The sequence below is a fragment of the Myotis lucifugus genome, unplaced genomic scaffold (genome assembly GCF_000147115.1).
Source record: "Myotis lucifugus unplaced genomic scaffold, Myoluc2.0 scaffold_244, whole genome shotgun sequence".
Lineage (NCBI taxonomy): Eukaryota > Metazoa > Chordata > Mammalia > Chiroptera > Vespertilionidae > Myotis > Myotis lucifugus.
The window spans coordinates 731,517-748,593 of record NW_005871292.1 but is presented as its reverse complement, the minus strand read 5'-3'; the positions used below and the strand labels follow the sequence as shown (position 1 = coordinate 748,593).

At 41.8% G+C, this 17,077-nt stretch overlaps 1 protein-coding gene across 4 annotated transcripts in view; it reads right to left on the bottom strand.

The window, feature by feature from the left end:
- ZNF565 (zinc finger protein 565) overlaps positions 1-17,077 on the bottom strand; it is a 62,518-nt gene that overhangs the window by 40,945 nt on the left and 4,496 nt on the right. The window contains exon 1 of one of the 4 annotated variants that reach the window (XM_023762377.1): positions 12,274-12,353. The exons of the other annotated variants lie outside the window; for them this stretch is intronic. The gene's annotated coding sequence lies outside the window, so the exon portion shown is untranslated. Of the gene's footprint in view, positions 1-12,273; positions 12,354-17,077 lie in introns of those variants that run through there. 4 annotated transcript variants of the gene reach the window in all.

The window sequence follows — 17,077 nt, the reverse complement described above, 5'->3', positions numbered from 1 at the left end:
TAAATAAGTAGCTGACAAGAACTTTTCAAACCTATTAAAAAAATGGATTCTTTAAAAAAAACTTTATTGTTGAAAGTATTACATATGCTCCCCTTTCCTCCCCCATTAACCACCTCCAGCCTGCCCGCAGGCCTTCACTACTCTATTGTCTATGTCTATGGGTTATGCATATATGCATACAAGGTCTTTGGTTGATTACCTCCCACCCACCCACCCATACTTCCCCACCTTCCTTCAGAGATTCCGCACTCTGTTCCATGCTTCTATGTCTCTGGATCCTCTCCATTCATCAGTTTATTTTGTTAATTAGATTCCACATATGAGTGAGATCATGTGATACTTGTCTTTCTCTGAGTTATTTCACTTAACATGATACTCTCCATGTCCCTCCATGCTTTCTCAAAGGATAACAGACTCTTCTTTTTTTTACTGCTGCATAGTATTCCATGGTATAAATGTACCGCAGCTTTTTTATTCACTTGTCTACTGATGGGCACTTGGGCTGTTTACAGATCTTAGCTATCGTAAATTGTGCTGCTATGAACATAGGGGTACATACATTCTTTCAGATTAGTGTTTTGGGTTTCTTAGGATATATTCCTAGAAGTGGGATCACTGGGTCAAATGGCAGTTCCATATTTAATTTTTGGAGGAAACTCCATACTGTTTTCCATAATGGCTGTACCAGTCTGCATTCCCACCAGCAGTGTACTAGGGTTCCTTTTTCTCCACATCCTCGCCAGCATTTGTCATTTGTTGGTTTGTTGACGGTAGCCATTCTGATAGGTGTGAGGTCATACCTCATTGTTGTTTTAATTTGCATCTCTCTGATGATCAGTGACTTTGAGCATTTTTTCATATGTCTCTTGGCCATCTGTATGTCCCCTTTGGAGAAGTGTCTATTTAGGTCCTTGGCTCATTTTTAAATTGGATTGTTTGTCTTTCTTTTGTTAAGTTGTATGAGTTCCTTATATATTTTGGATATTAATCCTTTATCAGATGTATCATTGCCAAATATGTTTTCCCATACAGTGGTCTCCCTTTTCGTTTTGTTGATGGTTTCTTTTGCTGTGCAGAAGCTTTTTATTTTGATGTAGTCCCATTTGTTTATTTTATCCTTAATTTCCCTTGCCCTAGGAGATGTATCCATAAACATATTGCTATGAGAGATGTCTAAGATTTTGCTGCCTATGGTTTCTTCTAGGATTTTCATGGTTTCACAACTTGCTTTTAAATCTTTTATCCATTTTGAGTTTATTCTTGTGTATGGAGTAAGTTGGTGGTCTAGTTTCATTTTTTTGCATATATCTGTCCAATTTTCCCAACACCATTTTAGAAGAGATTCTCTTTATTCCAGTGTATGTTCCTGCCTCCTTTGTCAAATATTAATTGAGCGTAATGGCTTGGGTCAATTTCTGGGGTCTCTGTTCTGTTCTACTGAGCTATATGCCTGTTCTTGTAAGAACTGGATTCTTGAATCTAAGAGGCTAAACGAACACCTAATTATCTCAATCCAAATTTCTCCAAGGCATATTGTATTAAAACTGTCAAAAATTAATAATAAAGAAAGAATAATCAAGGCAGCCAGGGAGAAGATGGTAACCTAAGGAGGAAATCCCATTAGATCATTATAGGGTTTTCCAGCAGAAACCCTACAAAAATTAGGAAAGAATGGATTTAAATATTTAAATTACTGAAAGACAGAAATCACCAGCCAAGATTAATTTATCCAGCAAAGTTATCCTTCAGATATGAAGGAGAAATAAAGGCTTTCCAGACATACAGAGGCTGAGAAAATTTACTGCTACAAGACCTGAATTACAGGAAACACTGAAGGATGTTCTTCTACCTGAAACAAAAAGACAAAAGGATACAAAACTATGAATAAGATGACCAGCAGACAGAAGGAAGTAGGAAATTGTAACTCTTGTTCAGAATAGGATCTATATATATAAAACCCTAATATGCAAATAGACCTAACAGCCGAACAACCGGTTGCTATGACATGCGCTGACCACCAGGGGGCAAATACAGAACATGGTGGGTGTTGGCAGCAGGTGGCAGAGCACAGAACATGGTGGGCATCGGCTGTGGCGGGATGGTGGAGCAGGTGAGCGGGGGCGCCAGACCAAGGCAGGGCACCGGTCGCTGTTATTAAGGCGAACTTCTGATGGTTACTGAAAATTCTTTGCTCCCGCATGCCGTGGTCCCATTGGGCACGTACCTGCTGCTGGTGCCAGAGATGCTGCTCACACCCACTGCCGGCACCGGCCTCGATCTCTTGGCACCGTCAGCAGGTGCAAGCAGTGGCTGCCAGCCCTGATTGCCCCTCAGGGCTTCTCCACCTCCCCCTGCACCTGAGGGGCTATCGCAACTGGCAGCTGGCTCTCACACCCACTGCTGGCGACGGCCCTGCTTGCACCTGCTGCCAGCGCCAGAGCTGCTGCTCGCACCCGCTGCTGGCGCTGGTCCCAAACACTCTGTGCCGTCAGCAGGTGTGAGCGTGGCCGGCGCCAGGAGCAGGTGCGAGCGGGGCCGGCGCCATCAGCATGTGGGAGCAGCGGAGGCGGGAGTGGGGCTGCTGGCAGACAGGGGACTGGGGGCTGCGGCGGGAGGGGCCGGGTGGGGGTGCGGAGGATGGGCCAAGACCTGCCCCTGTGCCCACTGCAGCCTCATGGCCCACAGTTCCTTTCAAGGTGCACGAATTTGTATACTGGGCCCCTAGTCTGTATAATAAAAGCCTAAGTGACTGTTACGGCAGAACAACCAGAACAACGGACCGCTATGATGTGCACTGACCACTAGGGGGAAGACGCTCAACACAGGAGTTGCTGCCTGGTAGTCAGTGCGCTCCCACAGAGGGAGCACCGCTCATCCAGAAGCCAGGCTTATGGCTGGCAAGCGCAGTGATGGCGGGAGGCTCTCCCGCCTCCGCGGCAGCACTAAGGAGCAGCGAACCAAGCAGTAAGGTGCAGCGAGCTGGGCGGTAAGGAGCAAAGGGTCCCGGACTGCGAAAAGGATGTCCGACTGCTGAAAGGCGGATGTCCCCTGAGTGGTCCTGGACTGTGAGAGGGCGCAGGCCGGGCTGAGGAATCCCCTCCCCCTGTGCATGAATTTTGTGCACCAGGCCTCTAGTTAAACAATAAATATAAAATAAAGGTTAAAGGAGGTAAAAACATTTTTAAAAAGAACACAATAATATTGCAAGTTGCAAATGAACTCACAACATAAAAAGGAATAATTTGTGACAACAAAAACATAAAAGGGGTGGGGGCAAAGGTCTGAATTTGTATAAGAGAATGGAGATAAGATACAACTAGAAGAAAAAGTACTATTGTATATATGAAACTTTCTTTTAAATACATCTAATGGTAACTACAACACACACACACACACATGCACACATCTACAACTGAGACACATAACAAAAAAAAAAGAGGAAACAGAGGGTAAAATCATAGACTACTACCAAATTAAAATCACATACAGAAACATAAGGGAAAAGAAACAATGGATATACAGAACTACCAGAAAACAGAAGACAAAATAGCTATAGCATATCCTTATCCTATATAATAAAGAGGGAATATGCAAATTAACCCTTACGCCGTCACAAAATGGCTGCACCCACAGCAGAGGCGGGGTTCCCATAACGAGCGATCAGGGACCTGAGGCTGCATGGCACCAGGCCGGGTCAGGGGACCTGAGGCTGCACTCCCCGCCTGATGGGGCTTGATGGGGGACCTGAGGCTGCGACCCCTGACCCGGGGGGGCTTGAGAGGGGTGGGGCCGGCTGGGTCTGGATCTCGCCCAATGTGGGTGGGGCCAGCCAGGTCTGGATCTTGCGTGATTTCAAGGTGCACGCAGGTGGGCAGGGACTTGACTCTGGGTCCCACGGTGTGCCCCAGACTCTGACAGGAGGAAGATTTCCATATACATTTTACTAATTTTCTTTCATCTCTGACACTTCTATTATAGAGAAAGGGCAAATAGCAATATTAAAATATTTCCTCTAATTAATTCCCTTTTAGTGTGCACAAATTTTGTGCACCAGGCCCCTAGTTTATATATAAAAGGCTAAACGACCGGCCCACCGGCTGACCGGCTGGTAGGTATGACATGCACTGACTACCAGGGGGCAGCTGCTCAATGCAGGAGCTGCCGATCAACAGCAACTTTGCAGAGTGCCCTCTCGCACTTCGGGGCCCCTCGGGGATGACAGACTGCCAGTTTCAGCCTGATCCCCACAGGCCAGGCTGAGGGACCCCGCTCACGCCATAGATGCCCTTTGAGTCCTGGTGCTGTCCCAGGTGCAGCTGGCAGGGGAGGGACCATGGGAGGTTAGCTCCAGGGCGTGTCTTACCTAGTCCCGCCCTGCCAGCCACCTTCTAGTTAATTTCCTTTCAATGAGCACGAATCCGTGCACCAGGCCTCTAGCATATCTATAATCACCCTCAATGTAAATGGACTGAACTCACCAATAAAAAGGCACAGAGTAGCTGGATGAATAAAACAACAAGAAAACTAAATGCTCCCTTCAGGAGATACACCTCAGCTGCAAAGACAAACACATAAAGTAAAGGGGTGGAATGCTACTCCAAGCAAATGGCACCCAGAGAAATGTGGGTGTAGCCATACTTATATCAGACAAAATAGATTTCAAGATAAAAAAGGTAACAAGAGACAAAGCTGTGTGTGTGTGTGTATTTAATCCTCACTGGAGGATACTTTTTACATTGATTTTTAGTGAGTGGAAAGGATTGGGTGGGGGAGAGAAGGAGAAACATCAATGTAAGAGAGACACCTCGATCGGTTGCCTCCACATGCGCCCCGATGGGGCCAGAGATTGAACCTGTAATCCAGGTATGTGCCCTTGACCAGGAACCAAACCCTAAACCCCGCAGAGCACAGGATGGCATCTAGCCACAGGGCAATACTGGCCAGGGCAAAGATGGATATTTTATAATGATAAAGGGGAAAATACATCAAAAAGACATAACACTTATTACTATATTGGAGGCCTGGTGCATGAAATCTGTGCACTTGGGGGGGGTCCTTCAGCCCAGATTGCAAGAGGGTGCAGGCCAGGCCGAGGGACCCCACCCGTGCACGATCAGGGCGGGGAGGGATGCGGGAGGTTGGCCAGCCAGGTAGGGACCATGGGAGGGCTCCAGGGCGTGTCCGGCCGTCTTATTCAGTCCTCATTGGCCGGACCTCAGCAGCAAGCTAACCTACCGGTCAGAGTGTCTGCTCCCTGGTGGTCAGTGCATGTCATAGCGACTGGTCGACTGTCAGCCCCCTGGTGGTCACTGCACATCATAGCAAACAGTTGAGCGGCTTTAGCATATCATTAGCATATTACACTTTGATTTGTTGAATGGCCGACCGGAGAACTAGACACTTAGCATATTAGGCTTTTATGCACCCAAGCTGGGAGCACCAAAATACACACACACACACACACACACACACACACACACACACACTAGTGACCTGGTGCACAAAATTTGTGCACATTAAAAGGGGATTAATGAGAGGAAATATTTTAATATTGCTATTTGCCCTTTCTCTATAATAGAAGTGTCAGAGATGAAAGAAAATTAGTAAAATGTATATGGAAATCTTCCTCCTGTCAGAGTCTGGGGCACACCGTGGGACCCAGAGTCAAGTCCCCACCCACCCACGTGCACCTCAAAATCACATGAGACCCAGACCTAGCCAGCCCCCCCAACTATTGGGCTAGATCCAGACCCGGTCAGTCCCACCCTTGTCAAGCCCCACCAGGCGGGGGGCACAGCCTCAGGCACCCTGGCCCGGCGCAGGGGCTGGGGGGTGTGCCTTGAAGTCCCCTGTCAAGACCTGCCAGGTGGGGGACACGGCCTGAGGTCCCCTGTCAAGCCCCGCTACTTCATAATTTTAATTTTGCTACTGTTATGAATTGTAATATAAATATCTGATATGCAGGATGTATTTTCATTGTTACAAATTGAACATAATTAAAGCACAGTGATTAATCACAAAAACAATATGTAATTATATATTTAATATGTGTTTTCCGATGGTCTTAGGTGACCCCTGTGAAAGGGTCGTTCGACCCCCAAAGGGGTCGCAACCCACAGGTTGAGAACTGCTGCATTAAACCAAATAGACATAATTGATATTTACAGAGCTTTGTATCCCAGAACACCAGATTATACATTCTTCTCTAATGCACCTGGAATATTCCAAAGGATAGACTATATGTTGGGAAACAAAACTAGCCTTAACAAATTTAAGAAGATTGAAATCATACCAAGCGTATTATCTAGCCCCAGTGCTTTGAAATTGAAAATCAACTGCAAAAAGAAAGCAGGAAAACTCACAAATATGTGGAGATTAAATAATATGCTATTAAACAATAGCAGGGTCAAAGAAGAACTAAGAAAAGAGATAAAAAGATACATAGAGACTAATGAGAATGACAATATGACATATAAAAATTTTGGGGATATAGCAAAAGCGGTAATAAGATGGAAGTTTATAGCATTACAGGCATGCCTCAAGGAACAAGAAAAATCTCAAATAAACAACCTAACATTTTACTTTTAAGAGCAAAGCCTAAGGTCAGTATAAGGAAGGAAATAATAGAAATCATATGAGAATTAAACAAAGTAGAGAACAAGACAATAGAAAAAATTAACAAAACAAAGCTTTCCCTTTAAAAAGATTGATAAAATCGACAAACTTCGGCTAGAAAAAAAAACAAGAAAATACTTAAACAAAATCAGAAATGAAAGTGGAGAAGTTACAACACCACAGAAATACAAAGGACTATAAAATAATATATGATACTATAACCACCAAATTCAATAACCTAGAAGAAATGGACAAATGCTTAGAAATATATAGCCTTCCTAGACTGAATCATGAAGAATTGGAAAATCTAAATAGACCCATCAACAGTGGTCTACTTAGATTTTCCAAAGTAAAAGTCCAGGACCAGATGGCTTCACTAGTGAATTCTACCAAGCACTCAAAGAGTACTTAATACCTATCCTTCTTAAACTCTTCCAAAAATAGAAGAAGTAGCAATACTATCTAATTTATTTTATGAGGACAACACTACCATGACACCAAAACCTGGCAAAACACACACACACACACACACACACACACACACACACACACACACCACACATACAAATTACAGACCAAGCCTCTGATGAATATAGATGCAAAAATCCTAAACATAATACTACCAAATTGACTACAACAATACATTAAAAAGAACCAGGTAGGATATATTCCAGAAGGGCAAGAATGGTTTGATATATGCTAATTAATCAATGTGATACACAACATTAACAAAATAAATGATAAAAATCATCTGATCATATCAATAGGTGCAGAAAAAGCTTTTGACAAGATACAACGTCCATTTATGATTAAAATGTTCAATAAAATAGGTATAGAAGGAAGGCACCTGAACATAATAAAGATCATATATGACAAACCCTCAGTAAATATCACATTCAGTGGTGAAAAACTGAAAGTATTTCCTCTAAAATCAGAAATAAGACAAGGATGCCCACTCTCACTACTCTTATTCAACAGAGTACTGGAAGTTCTAGCCAGAGCAATCAGGTGAGAGAAATAAATAAAAGGCATACAAACTGGGAATAAAGAAGTAAAATGATCTCTTTTTGCAGATGACATGATTCTTTATATAGAAAACCCTAAAGATTCCACCAAAAAATTACTAGAAACAATAAATACAGTAGAGCTGCAGGATGCAAAATTAGTGTACAAAAATCCATTGTGTTCCTATATACTAACAATGAAATTAAACAAAAATATAGAAAACAATTCCATTTACAATTGCAACAAAAAGAATAAAATACTTAGGAATAAGCTTAACAAAGAATATGAAGGACCTATAAACTGAAAACTACATTATTTAAAAAAAATTAAAGAAGACACAAAGAAATGGAAAGATATTCCATGTTCATGGATTGGAAGAATCAATATAATTAAAAGGGCCATATTACCCAAAGCAATATACAGATTTAAAGCAATCCCCATCAAAATCCCAAAGACATTAAAAAAAACCTGATTTCAGAGAGGAAGGGAAAGGCAGAGAGAGATAGAAACATCAGTGATGAGAGAAAATTATTGATCAGCTGCCTCCTACACGCCCACACTGGGGATCAAGCCCACAAATCTGGCATGTGCCCTGACCGAGAACTGAACCGTGACCTCCTGGTTCATAGGTCCATGCTCAACCACTGAGCAACGCCAGCCAGGCCCAATGACATTTTAAAAACAAATACAAGAAAAAATCAAATGTGTATGGAACCACAAAAGACCCTGAATAGCCAAACAATCCTAAGGAAACAGAACAAAGCCAAAGATCACTCCCTGTCTTCAAATTATACTACAGCCCTAGCAGGTTTGGCTCAGTGAATAGAGTATTGGTCTGTGGACTGAAGGGTCCTGGGTTGGATTCCGGTCAAGGGCCTGTACCCAGTTGCAGGCTCCTCCTGAGCCCAGGCCCGGGTCGGGGCTCGTGCAGGAGGCAACCAATTGATGTTTCTCTCACATCGATATTTCTCTCTGTCTTTTCCTCTCTCTTCTACTCTCTCTAAAAATCAATGGAAAAAAATATCCTTGGATGAGGATAAAAAAAAAAAGAAATTGTACTACAAAGCTACAATAATCAAAACAGCATGGTATTGGCAGAAAAACACACACTAATAGAATAGAATTGAGAGCCCAGAAATAAATCCACATATATATGGGCAAATAATTTTTGATAAAGGAGCCCAAAACGTATAATGGAGAAAAGAAAGCCTTTTCAATAAATGGTGTTGGAAAAATTGGAAAGCCACATGCAAAAGAATGAAACTAGAGACTATTTGTTGCCGCATATAAAAATTAAATCAAAATGAATCAAAGACCTAAATATAAGACATGCAACAATAAAATGCATAGAAGAAAACATGACCTCAGAGAGGATTTTATGAATTTGACCCCAAAGCCAAGGGAAGTAAATGCAAAAATAAATGAATGGGGCTATATCAAACTAAAAAGCTTTTGCACAGCAAAAGAAACTATTAACAAAGCAGGCAACCAACCAAATGAGAGAAGATATATGCAAACAATACCTCTGCTAAGGGGCTAATATCCAAATATACACAGAACTCATACAACCCAACAACAAAAACAAACAATCCAATAAAAAAATGAGGAGAGGACCTAAACAGACTTTTCTTCCAAAAAGACATACAAATGCCCCACAGATATATGAAAAAATGCTCAACTTCACTAGCTAAAAGGGAAACGCAAATCAAAATGACAATCCTCAGACCTGTTAGAATGGCTATTTATCAACAAAACAAGAAAGAACAAGTTTTGTGGAGGTCACGGAGAAAAAGGAACCCTTATACACTATTGGTGGGAATGTAAATTGGTACAGCCTCATTGGTAAATGGTAAGAAGGTTCCTAAAAAAATTAATGATAGAGCTACCATATGACCCAGTAATCCCCTTTCTGGGTCTCTATCCAAAAACTTTGAAAATATTTATTTGTAAAGATATATGTACACCTATGTTCATTACAGCTTTATTCATGGTGGCCAAGACAAAGAAACAACCTAAGTATCTTTCAATGGATGATTGGATAAAGATGTGGTACATATTCACAACAGACTGCTACTCTAAGCTGATAGATCCTCCCTTCCCCCAACTGGTGGGCGGAGTATGACGTAACCTGCAGCCCAGAAATACCTGAGTGACTAACCAGGTACCTTATATGGACTATACATTGGACCACCAATCCACACCTGCCAAATACCCTAAACCCTTGTCCTATATGGACAATGAAGTAAGCCACCAATCAGTGTGCGCCGAGTACACTAAGCCCCCACCCCTTCCCATTCCGCCCCTCAAAAGGCGTGCCCACCCCTGCACGTGCTGCTGTTCTCCCCTTGTGAGACAGCCCGGCAGGTCCTTCTCCTCTCATAAAGCCTGTAGTCCTGGTTTTCGCCCTCTGTCTGATCTTTCATAAGCCATAAGAAAAGATGAAATACTGCCATTTGTGACAACATGGATGGATTTTGAAAATATCATGTTAGGCAAAATAAGTCAGACAGAAAAGGACAAGAATCATATAATTTTACTCATATGTGGGATATTAAACAGAAGCCAACAAACCTACAAATAAGACAAACAAATTCATAGACACAGGCAATAGTATGGTGGTTACCATAGTGGAGAAGGGGGGATATAGAAGAGGGTAAAGGGGGTCAAATTTATAGTGATGAAAGGAGACTTGACTTGGTTGATGAGCACACAATGCAATATACAGATGATGTATTTTAGAATTGTGCAATTTAAACTTATATAATCTTATTGAACAATGTCAACCCCAATGAATTTAATAAAATTAAAAAAGTGATACCATTCTATAAAATCCCAAAGAAAAATATTTAAATATCCATCCAAATATTAAGAATATTTATCACTAAATTAAGGAATTACATTTTTAGCAAGTTTTTAGATTTTTGCATTAAGCTTATGTATTTTATAATAAAATTATAACATTATTTCCATTTAAACAAAAATGCATAACCAGAGTTGTAGCTGTATTTATTAAGAGCAATTGAGCCAATGTCTATGTCAAAAATGGGGACAAAAAGGAAATTAGTGTGATTCAAACAAATAAGTTCTTTAACAGTCCTTTAAATGTTGACAAATGAGACAGCTTCATTTTGTGAAAGACCAATGTCCAAGAAAGGACTATTTCCAGATTAAATAAAAGTGTATGCAAACCAGAAAGCATAATTTCAGATACACTTATTCATTCAATTATTAATTAAAAAATTTTTGGATGGAATCTTTGCACAATTTCAACACCATTTTATTAATTATTTGGAATGTTGTATCATTCAAGTGTTTTCATTGTCCTGGCTAACTCTTTGTAAGCATATTTTTATTAGCTAGATAATATTCCATCATATAAATGTAAAACACTCCTCTTCTGTTTCCTTATTGTTAGGCACAAATTTTGGACATTTCAAAGGCCTTACTGTCTTTGATTTTATATCTTTGGTTCTAAATTTTCATGGGTCAGAAGTCTCCTTGAGAATCTTATGAAGTTCTTGCTTGGGTAGCTCTGATGGTTGGAGTGTCCTCCCAATACATGAAGGTTGCGGGTTCAATCCCCAGTCAGTGCACATATGGGAATCAACCAGTGAAGGCATGAATAGGTAGAACAACAAATTAATGTGTTTTTTCTCTCTCTCCCTAAAATCAATCAATCAGTAACATTTTTCAAAGAAGAAAAAATAATTGGCTTAAAGAAAAAGCCAATTTAAAAAGAAAGAAATAAAATCTTATGAAATCATGAACTTTCTTCTAAGAAAAAATAAAATGAATAAATATATGCAAAAACTGTGTATAAAATTTCATAGAGTTTGCCACACCCTGAAATTTAAGGGTGGGAATTAAGACCTTGTTTAAACCCTGATGTAACCACTTACTCCCAAACATCAAGTACTACGACTACATTCGTTTATTTTAATTAACTTATCAAAAGAAAAACAAGGAATTTGGCCTGAAACAAATTTAAGGCTATTCCAAAATCAAATTAGATCTGTGAAGGGGTTAACTGGAGAACACAAGGCTTGAGCCTTACAAAATCTAACAAATGTCAAAGGGAAAGCTCGTTCTGCAGCCTAAGCCTTGCACAAACATGTTCCCCTTGAGTGACTATTTTACAGAAATGCCTAAAGATCATAACTCCTGCACAGCCCCAGGAAGAAGGACGTCTGGCACCAGCAGAAGGACAAAGGGCAAGGCCGTAAAACTGAGGTCCTGATACATGTGTGAAGCAGAAGCCCTGTCTTCAGCTCTCCCAGACTACCGGACTGCTCCCTCACCAATTCACCGCTGGCACTTTGAGTCAGACCACCTGCACCCAGGTGACATGAATAAATATCATTCTGGCCCTAACCTGTTTGGCTCAGTGGATAGAGCGTCGGCCTGCGGACTGAAGGGTCCCAGGTTCGATTCCGGTCAAGGACATGTACCTTGGTTGCGGGCACATCCCCAGTGGGGAGTGTGCAGGAGGCAGCTGATCGATGTTTCTCTGTCATTGATGTTTCTAACTCTCTATCCCTCTATCTTCCTCTCTGTAAAAAACCAATAAAATATTTAAAAAATAAAAAAAATAAATATCATTCTGATTACACTGAGCCTTGAGTCATTCTGTGTGATCCCAGCCCAACCCCGCACCTTTCAATCTGGTCACTGAGACAAACTTTTATCCCAGATTTGTGAATCCAGACTTCTGTAATAGGTCCTCACATTTTCTCCTAAAAGATAGGAATAGCAGAAGACCTTTTTCGTCAAACCATACTGTGAAAATTAGAGATATCAATAATGAGTGCTATAATGACCCAGGGTATCTAAAAATAATTATGCAGGGGCCAGTGCTTATAAATCAACAAATCACAACTGTCCAAAAGATGTAGATCTATGCCATTATAATTCTTGGGTGCAGAAATAGTGAAAATAATAAACAGAACAACATTAAAATATACTGTAAAGCTTCTATAATTAAACTGTGTGGTAGTAATGCATAGACAACCAACCAGTGGAATAAAAGAGAAGGCTTGGAAATCAACCAAGTATATATGGAAATTTAGTATATGATAGAGATGGCTGCTTCTCAAATTGCTGGGGCAAAGACAAAGTTTTCAATAAGTGGTGCTGGGAACACTGTGTACCCAGATGGAAAATATAAAATTAAATCCATATGTCGTAGCATATACAAAATTAAATGCCAAATGGATCAGGGAATCTAAATGTAGAAGATGAAATAATACAGGTATTAGAAAAAAACACAGATAAATTCTAAATTCTAAATTCCTCTTTAATCTTGGAGTTGAGAAAGGCTTTCAAAATCAGAAGCAATAGAAGAAAATATTGGTAAATGTGTACATAAATATAAGAAAAAATGCTGCATGACACAAAACACCATAAAAGTCAAAAGAGCTCTGGCTGGTGTGGCTCAGTTGGTTGAGTGTTGTCCTGTGCACTGAGAAATGGCCAGTTAGATTCCTAGTCAGGGCACATACGTAGGTTGCGTGTTCGATCCCCAGTTGGGATGTGTACAGGAGGCTACTGATCTATGTTTCTCTCTCTCTCTCTCTCTCTCTCTCTCTCTTCCTCTCTTTATTTCTCTCCTTTTCTCTCTAAAATCAATACAAAATACTTTTAATAATAATAAATAAGAAGAACGTCAAAAGATAACCAGCAAATAGAGAAAATACTTGCACCATACATCACAGATGAAGGGCTACTATTCCTAATGTGTAAAGAATTCTTGGTCCTCCTCGGAAGAAGGCTGCAGGGAGTGGCCTGTCCCAATGCCCCTCCTAGGCCACAGAGAGGCACACAGGGCCCCACTGCTGGGACCCTATGCACCGGGACACATGGGCCTCACTCAACAGCACCTCAACCATGGCCCCCTACTGGTTCTGCTGCCTTGACTCCAGGCCCGTCTGGATGCACGGACCTGCCTTCCCGACCTGAGGTACTCAAACCGGTGCCCCTAAATGACTGGCCCCACGGCCACAGTGACCCAATGCCCCAGATGCATGCACCTGCCATCCTGACACATTGTGCCTGACCCAGTACCCCCCAGAAGACGGCCTGCTGGGCCCAGTCCTTCAGTTGTGACCAGGCGCCCCTGCAACACAGCCTGCCTCATTGGGCCCCCCAGACTACCGGACTGCTAAAATGGGGAGACAAAGAAGCCCCCAAATGAAAATAAAAAGAGGAACCACCAGAAAAAGATGTAAGTCGTGAAACCATAAAAATCCTAGAAGAGCCCTAGCCGGTTTGGCTCAGTGGATAGAGCGTCAGCCTGCGGACTCAAGGGTCCCAGGTTCGATTCTGGTCAAGGGCATGTACCTTGGTTGCGGGCACATCCCCAGTAGGGGGTGTGCAGGAGGCAGCTGATCGATGTTTCTCTCTCATCGATGTTTCTAACTCTCTATCCCTCTCCCTTCCTCTCTGTAAAAAATCAATAAAATATATTAAAAAAAAATCCTAGAAGAAAATGTAGGCAGCAAAATCCCAGACATCTTACGCAGCAGAATTTTCACCAGTGCATTGCCTAGGGCAAGAAAAACAAAGGAAAAAAATTAATGGGACTACATGAAATTAAAAACTTGCATGGCAAAAGAAACCAGCATCAAAATGAAAAGGAAATCCACTGTATGAGAGAACAAATTTGCCAGTGATACATCTGATAAAGGATTAATTCCCAAAATATATGAAGTACTGACATAACTCAACAAAAGACAAACAATCCAATTAAAAAATGGGCAGAGGACCTAAATAGATACTTCTCCAAAGAGGACATACAAATGGCCAAGAGACATATGAAAAAATGCTCACTGTCATTAATCATCAGAGAGATGCAAATTAAAACAACAATGAGTTACCACCTCACACCTGCCAGAATGGCTACCATCAATAAATCAACAAACAAGTGCTGGCGAGGATGTGGAGAAAAGGGAACCTTTGGGCACTGCTGGTGAGAATTAGACTAGTGCAGCCACTATGGAAAACAGTGTGGAGTTCCCTCAAAAAATTAAAAATGGCCCTGACTTGTTTGGCTCAGTGGATGGAGCCTCGGCCTGTGGACTGAAGGGTCCCAGGTTCAATTCTGGTCAAGGGCATGTACCTTGGTTGCGGGCACATCCCCAGTAGGGGGTGTGCAGGAGGCAGCTGATCCATGTTTCTCTATCATCGATGTTTCTAGCTCTCTATCTTTCTCCCTTCCTCTCTGTAAAAAATCAATAAAATATATTTTTAAAAAAATTAAAAATGGAACTGTCAATTGACCCAGTGATTCCACTTCTAGGAATATATCCTAAGAATCCAGAAACACCCTTATGTTCATAGCAGCATTATTTACAATAGCTAAGATCTGGAAACAGCCCCAGTGCTCATCTATACTAATAAAAGGGTAATATGCTAATTAGGCCGGAATTCTTCTGGACGACCTTCCGGACAAAGCCATGGTGGCGGTGCCGAGGCAGAGGCGGTTAGGGGCGATCAGGCCAGCAGGGGAGAGCAGTTAAGGCGATCAGGCTGGCAGGCAGGTGAGTGGTTAGGAGCCAGCAGTCCTGGATTGCGAGATGGATGTCCAACTCCCTGCAGGGATCAGGCCTAAACTGGCAGTCAGACATCCCCCGAGGGGTCTCAGATTGGAGAGGGTGCCGGCCAGGCTGAGGGACCCCTTTGCCCCCATGCACGAATTTCGTGCACCTGGCATCTAGTCAGTAGACAAATGGATAAAAAAAACTGTGGTACATTTACACAATGGCATACTATGTAGCAGTAAATAAGAAGGCTCTCCTACCCTTTGAGATAGCATGGAGGGACCTGGAGAGTATTATGTTAAGTGAAATAAGACAGAAGAAAGACAAGTATCACATGATCTCACTCATATGTGAAATCTAATGAACACAATAAACTGATGAATAAAATAGAACCAGACACATGGAAACATGGAACAGACTGACCAACTCAGAGGGAAGGATAAGAAGAGAGAAGAGATTAACCAAAGAACGGGTATGCATATATGCACTGCCCATTAACATAGACAATAGGGTGGTCAGTTCGTGCACCAAAAGGTTGCCGGTTCGATTTCTACTCAGGGCACATGCAGGGGTTACAGCATGATCCCCCGTAGGGGATGTGCAGGAGGTAGCCAATCAATGATATGCTCTCATATTGATGTTTCTCTCTCAAATTGATGTTTCTCTCTCTCTCCCTTCCTCCCTCTAAAAATCAATTTTAAAAATCTTTTAAAAAATTAAAAACATTTTTGTGCCTCAAAAGACACTGTCAACAGAGTGAAAAGGCAAACCAATGGGATGGGAAGAAATATTTATGAATCATATATCTGGTGAGGGATTGATATTCAGAATATAGAAAGAACTCCGACAACTCAACAACAAAAAACAAACAGCCCGATCAAAAACTAGGCAAAAGACATTTCTCCAAAGATATACAAATGACCAATAAGCACAAGAAAGGATTCCCAACATCACTAATCACTAGGGAAATGAAAATTAAAATCATATGAGATACCACTTCACAGTAGGATGGCTATTATTTAAAAAACAAACAAAAAACAGAAAATAAGCACTGGCATGGATGTGGAGAAACTGGAACCCCTGTGCACTGCTGGTAGGAATATAAAATTGTGCAGCAGCTGCAGAACATATGATTCCTCAAAAAATTAAACAGAACTACCATGTGATCCAGCAATTCCACTTCTGGGTATATACCCAAAATAAGTGAAAGCAGGGACTCAAAAAGATATTTGTAAATCCATGTTCACAGCCAAATATTCACAAAAGCCAAAAGATGGAAGCAACCCAAGTGTTCATTGACAGATGAATGGATAAACAAAATGTGTTTTATGTGTACAAATAAATATTATTCAGACTTTAAAAGGAAGGAGATTCTGATACATGCTACAACATGGATGAATCTTGAAGATATTAATGCTAAGTGAAATAAGCCAGTCACAAAACGACAAATACTGTATGATTCTACTTGCATGAGGTCCCTAGAATAGTGTAGTTTATAAAGAGCAGAATGGTCGTTTCCAGGGGCTAGAGGGAGGGGGTCTGGAGAGTTATTGTTTAACTAGAGACCCAGTGCACAACATTTAGGGTTAGGGTTTAGGGTTTAGGGTTTAGGGTTTGGGTTAGGGTTAGGGTCTTGCAGTCCGGGACCCCTCGGGGGATGTCTGACTGCCCACTTAGATGGTAGAGGCTCCTTAGTGCAGCGACGGTGGCAGGAGCCTCTCCCACCACTGCTGCTGTGTTCGCCAGCCATGAGCCCACTAGCCACGAGCCCGGCTTCTGCTGGGCGGCGCTCCCCCTGTGGGAGCGCACTGACCACCAGGGGGTAGCTCCTGCGTTGAGCATCTGCTCCCTGGTGGTCAGTGCGCATCATAGCAACTGGTCGTGCTGCTGTTCGGTTGATTTGCATATTAGCCTTTTATTAG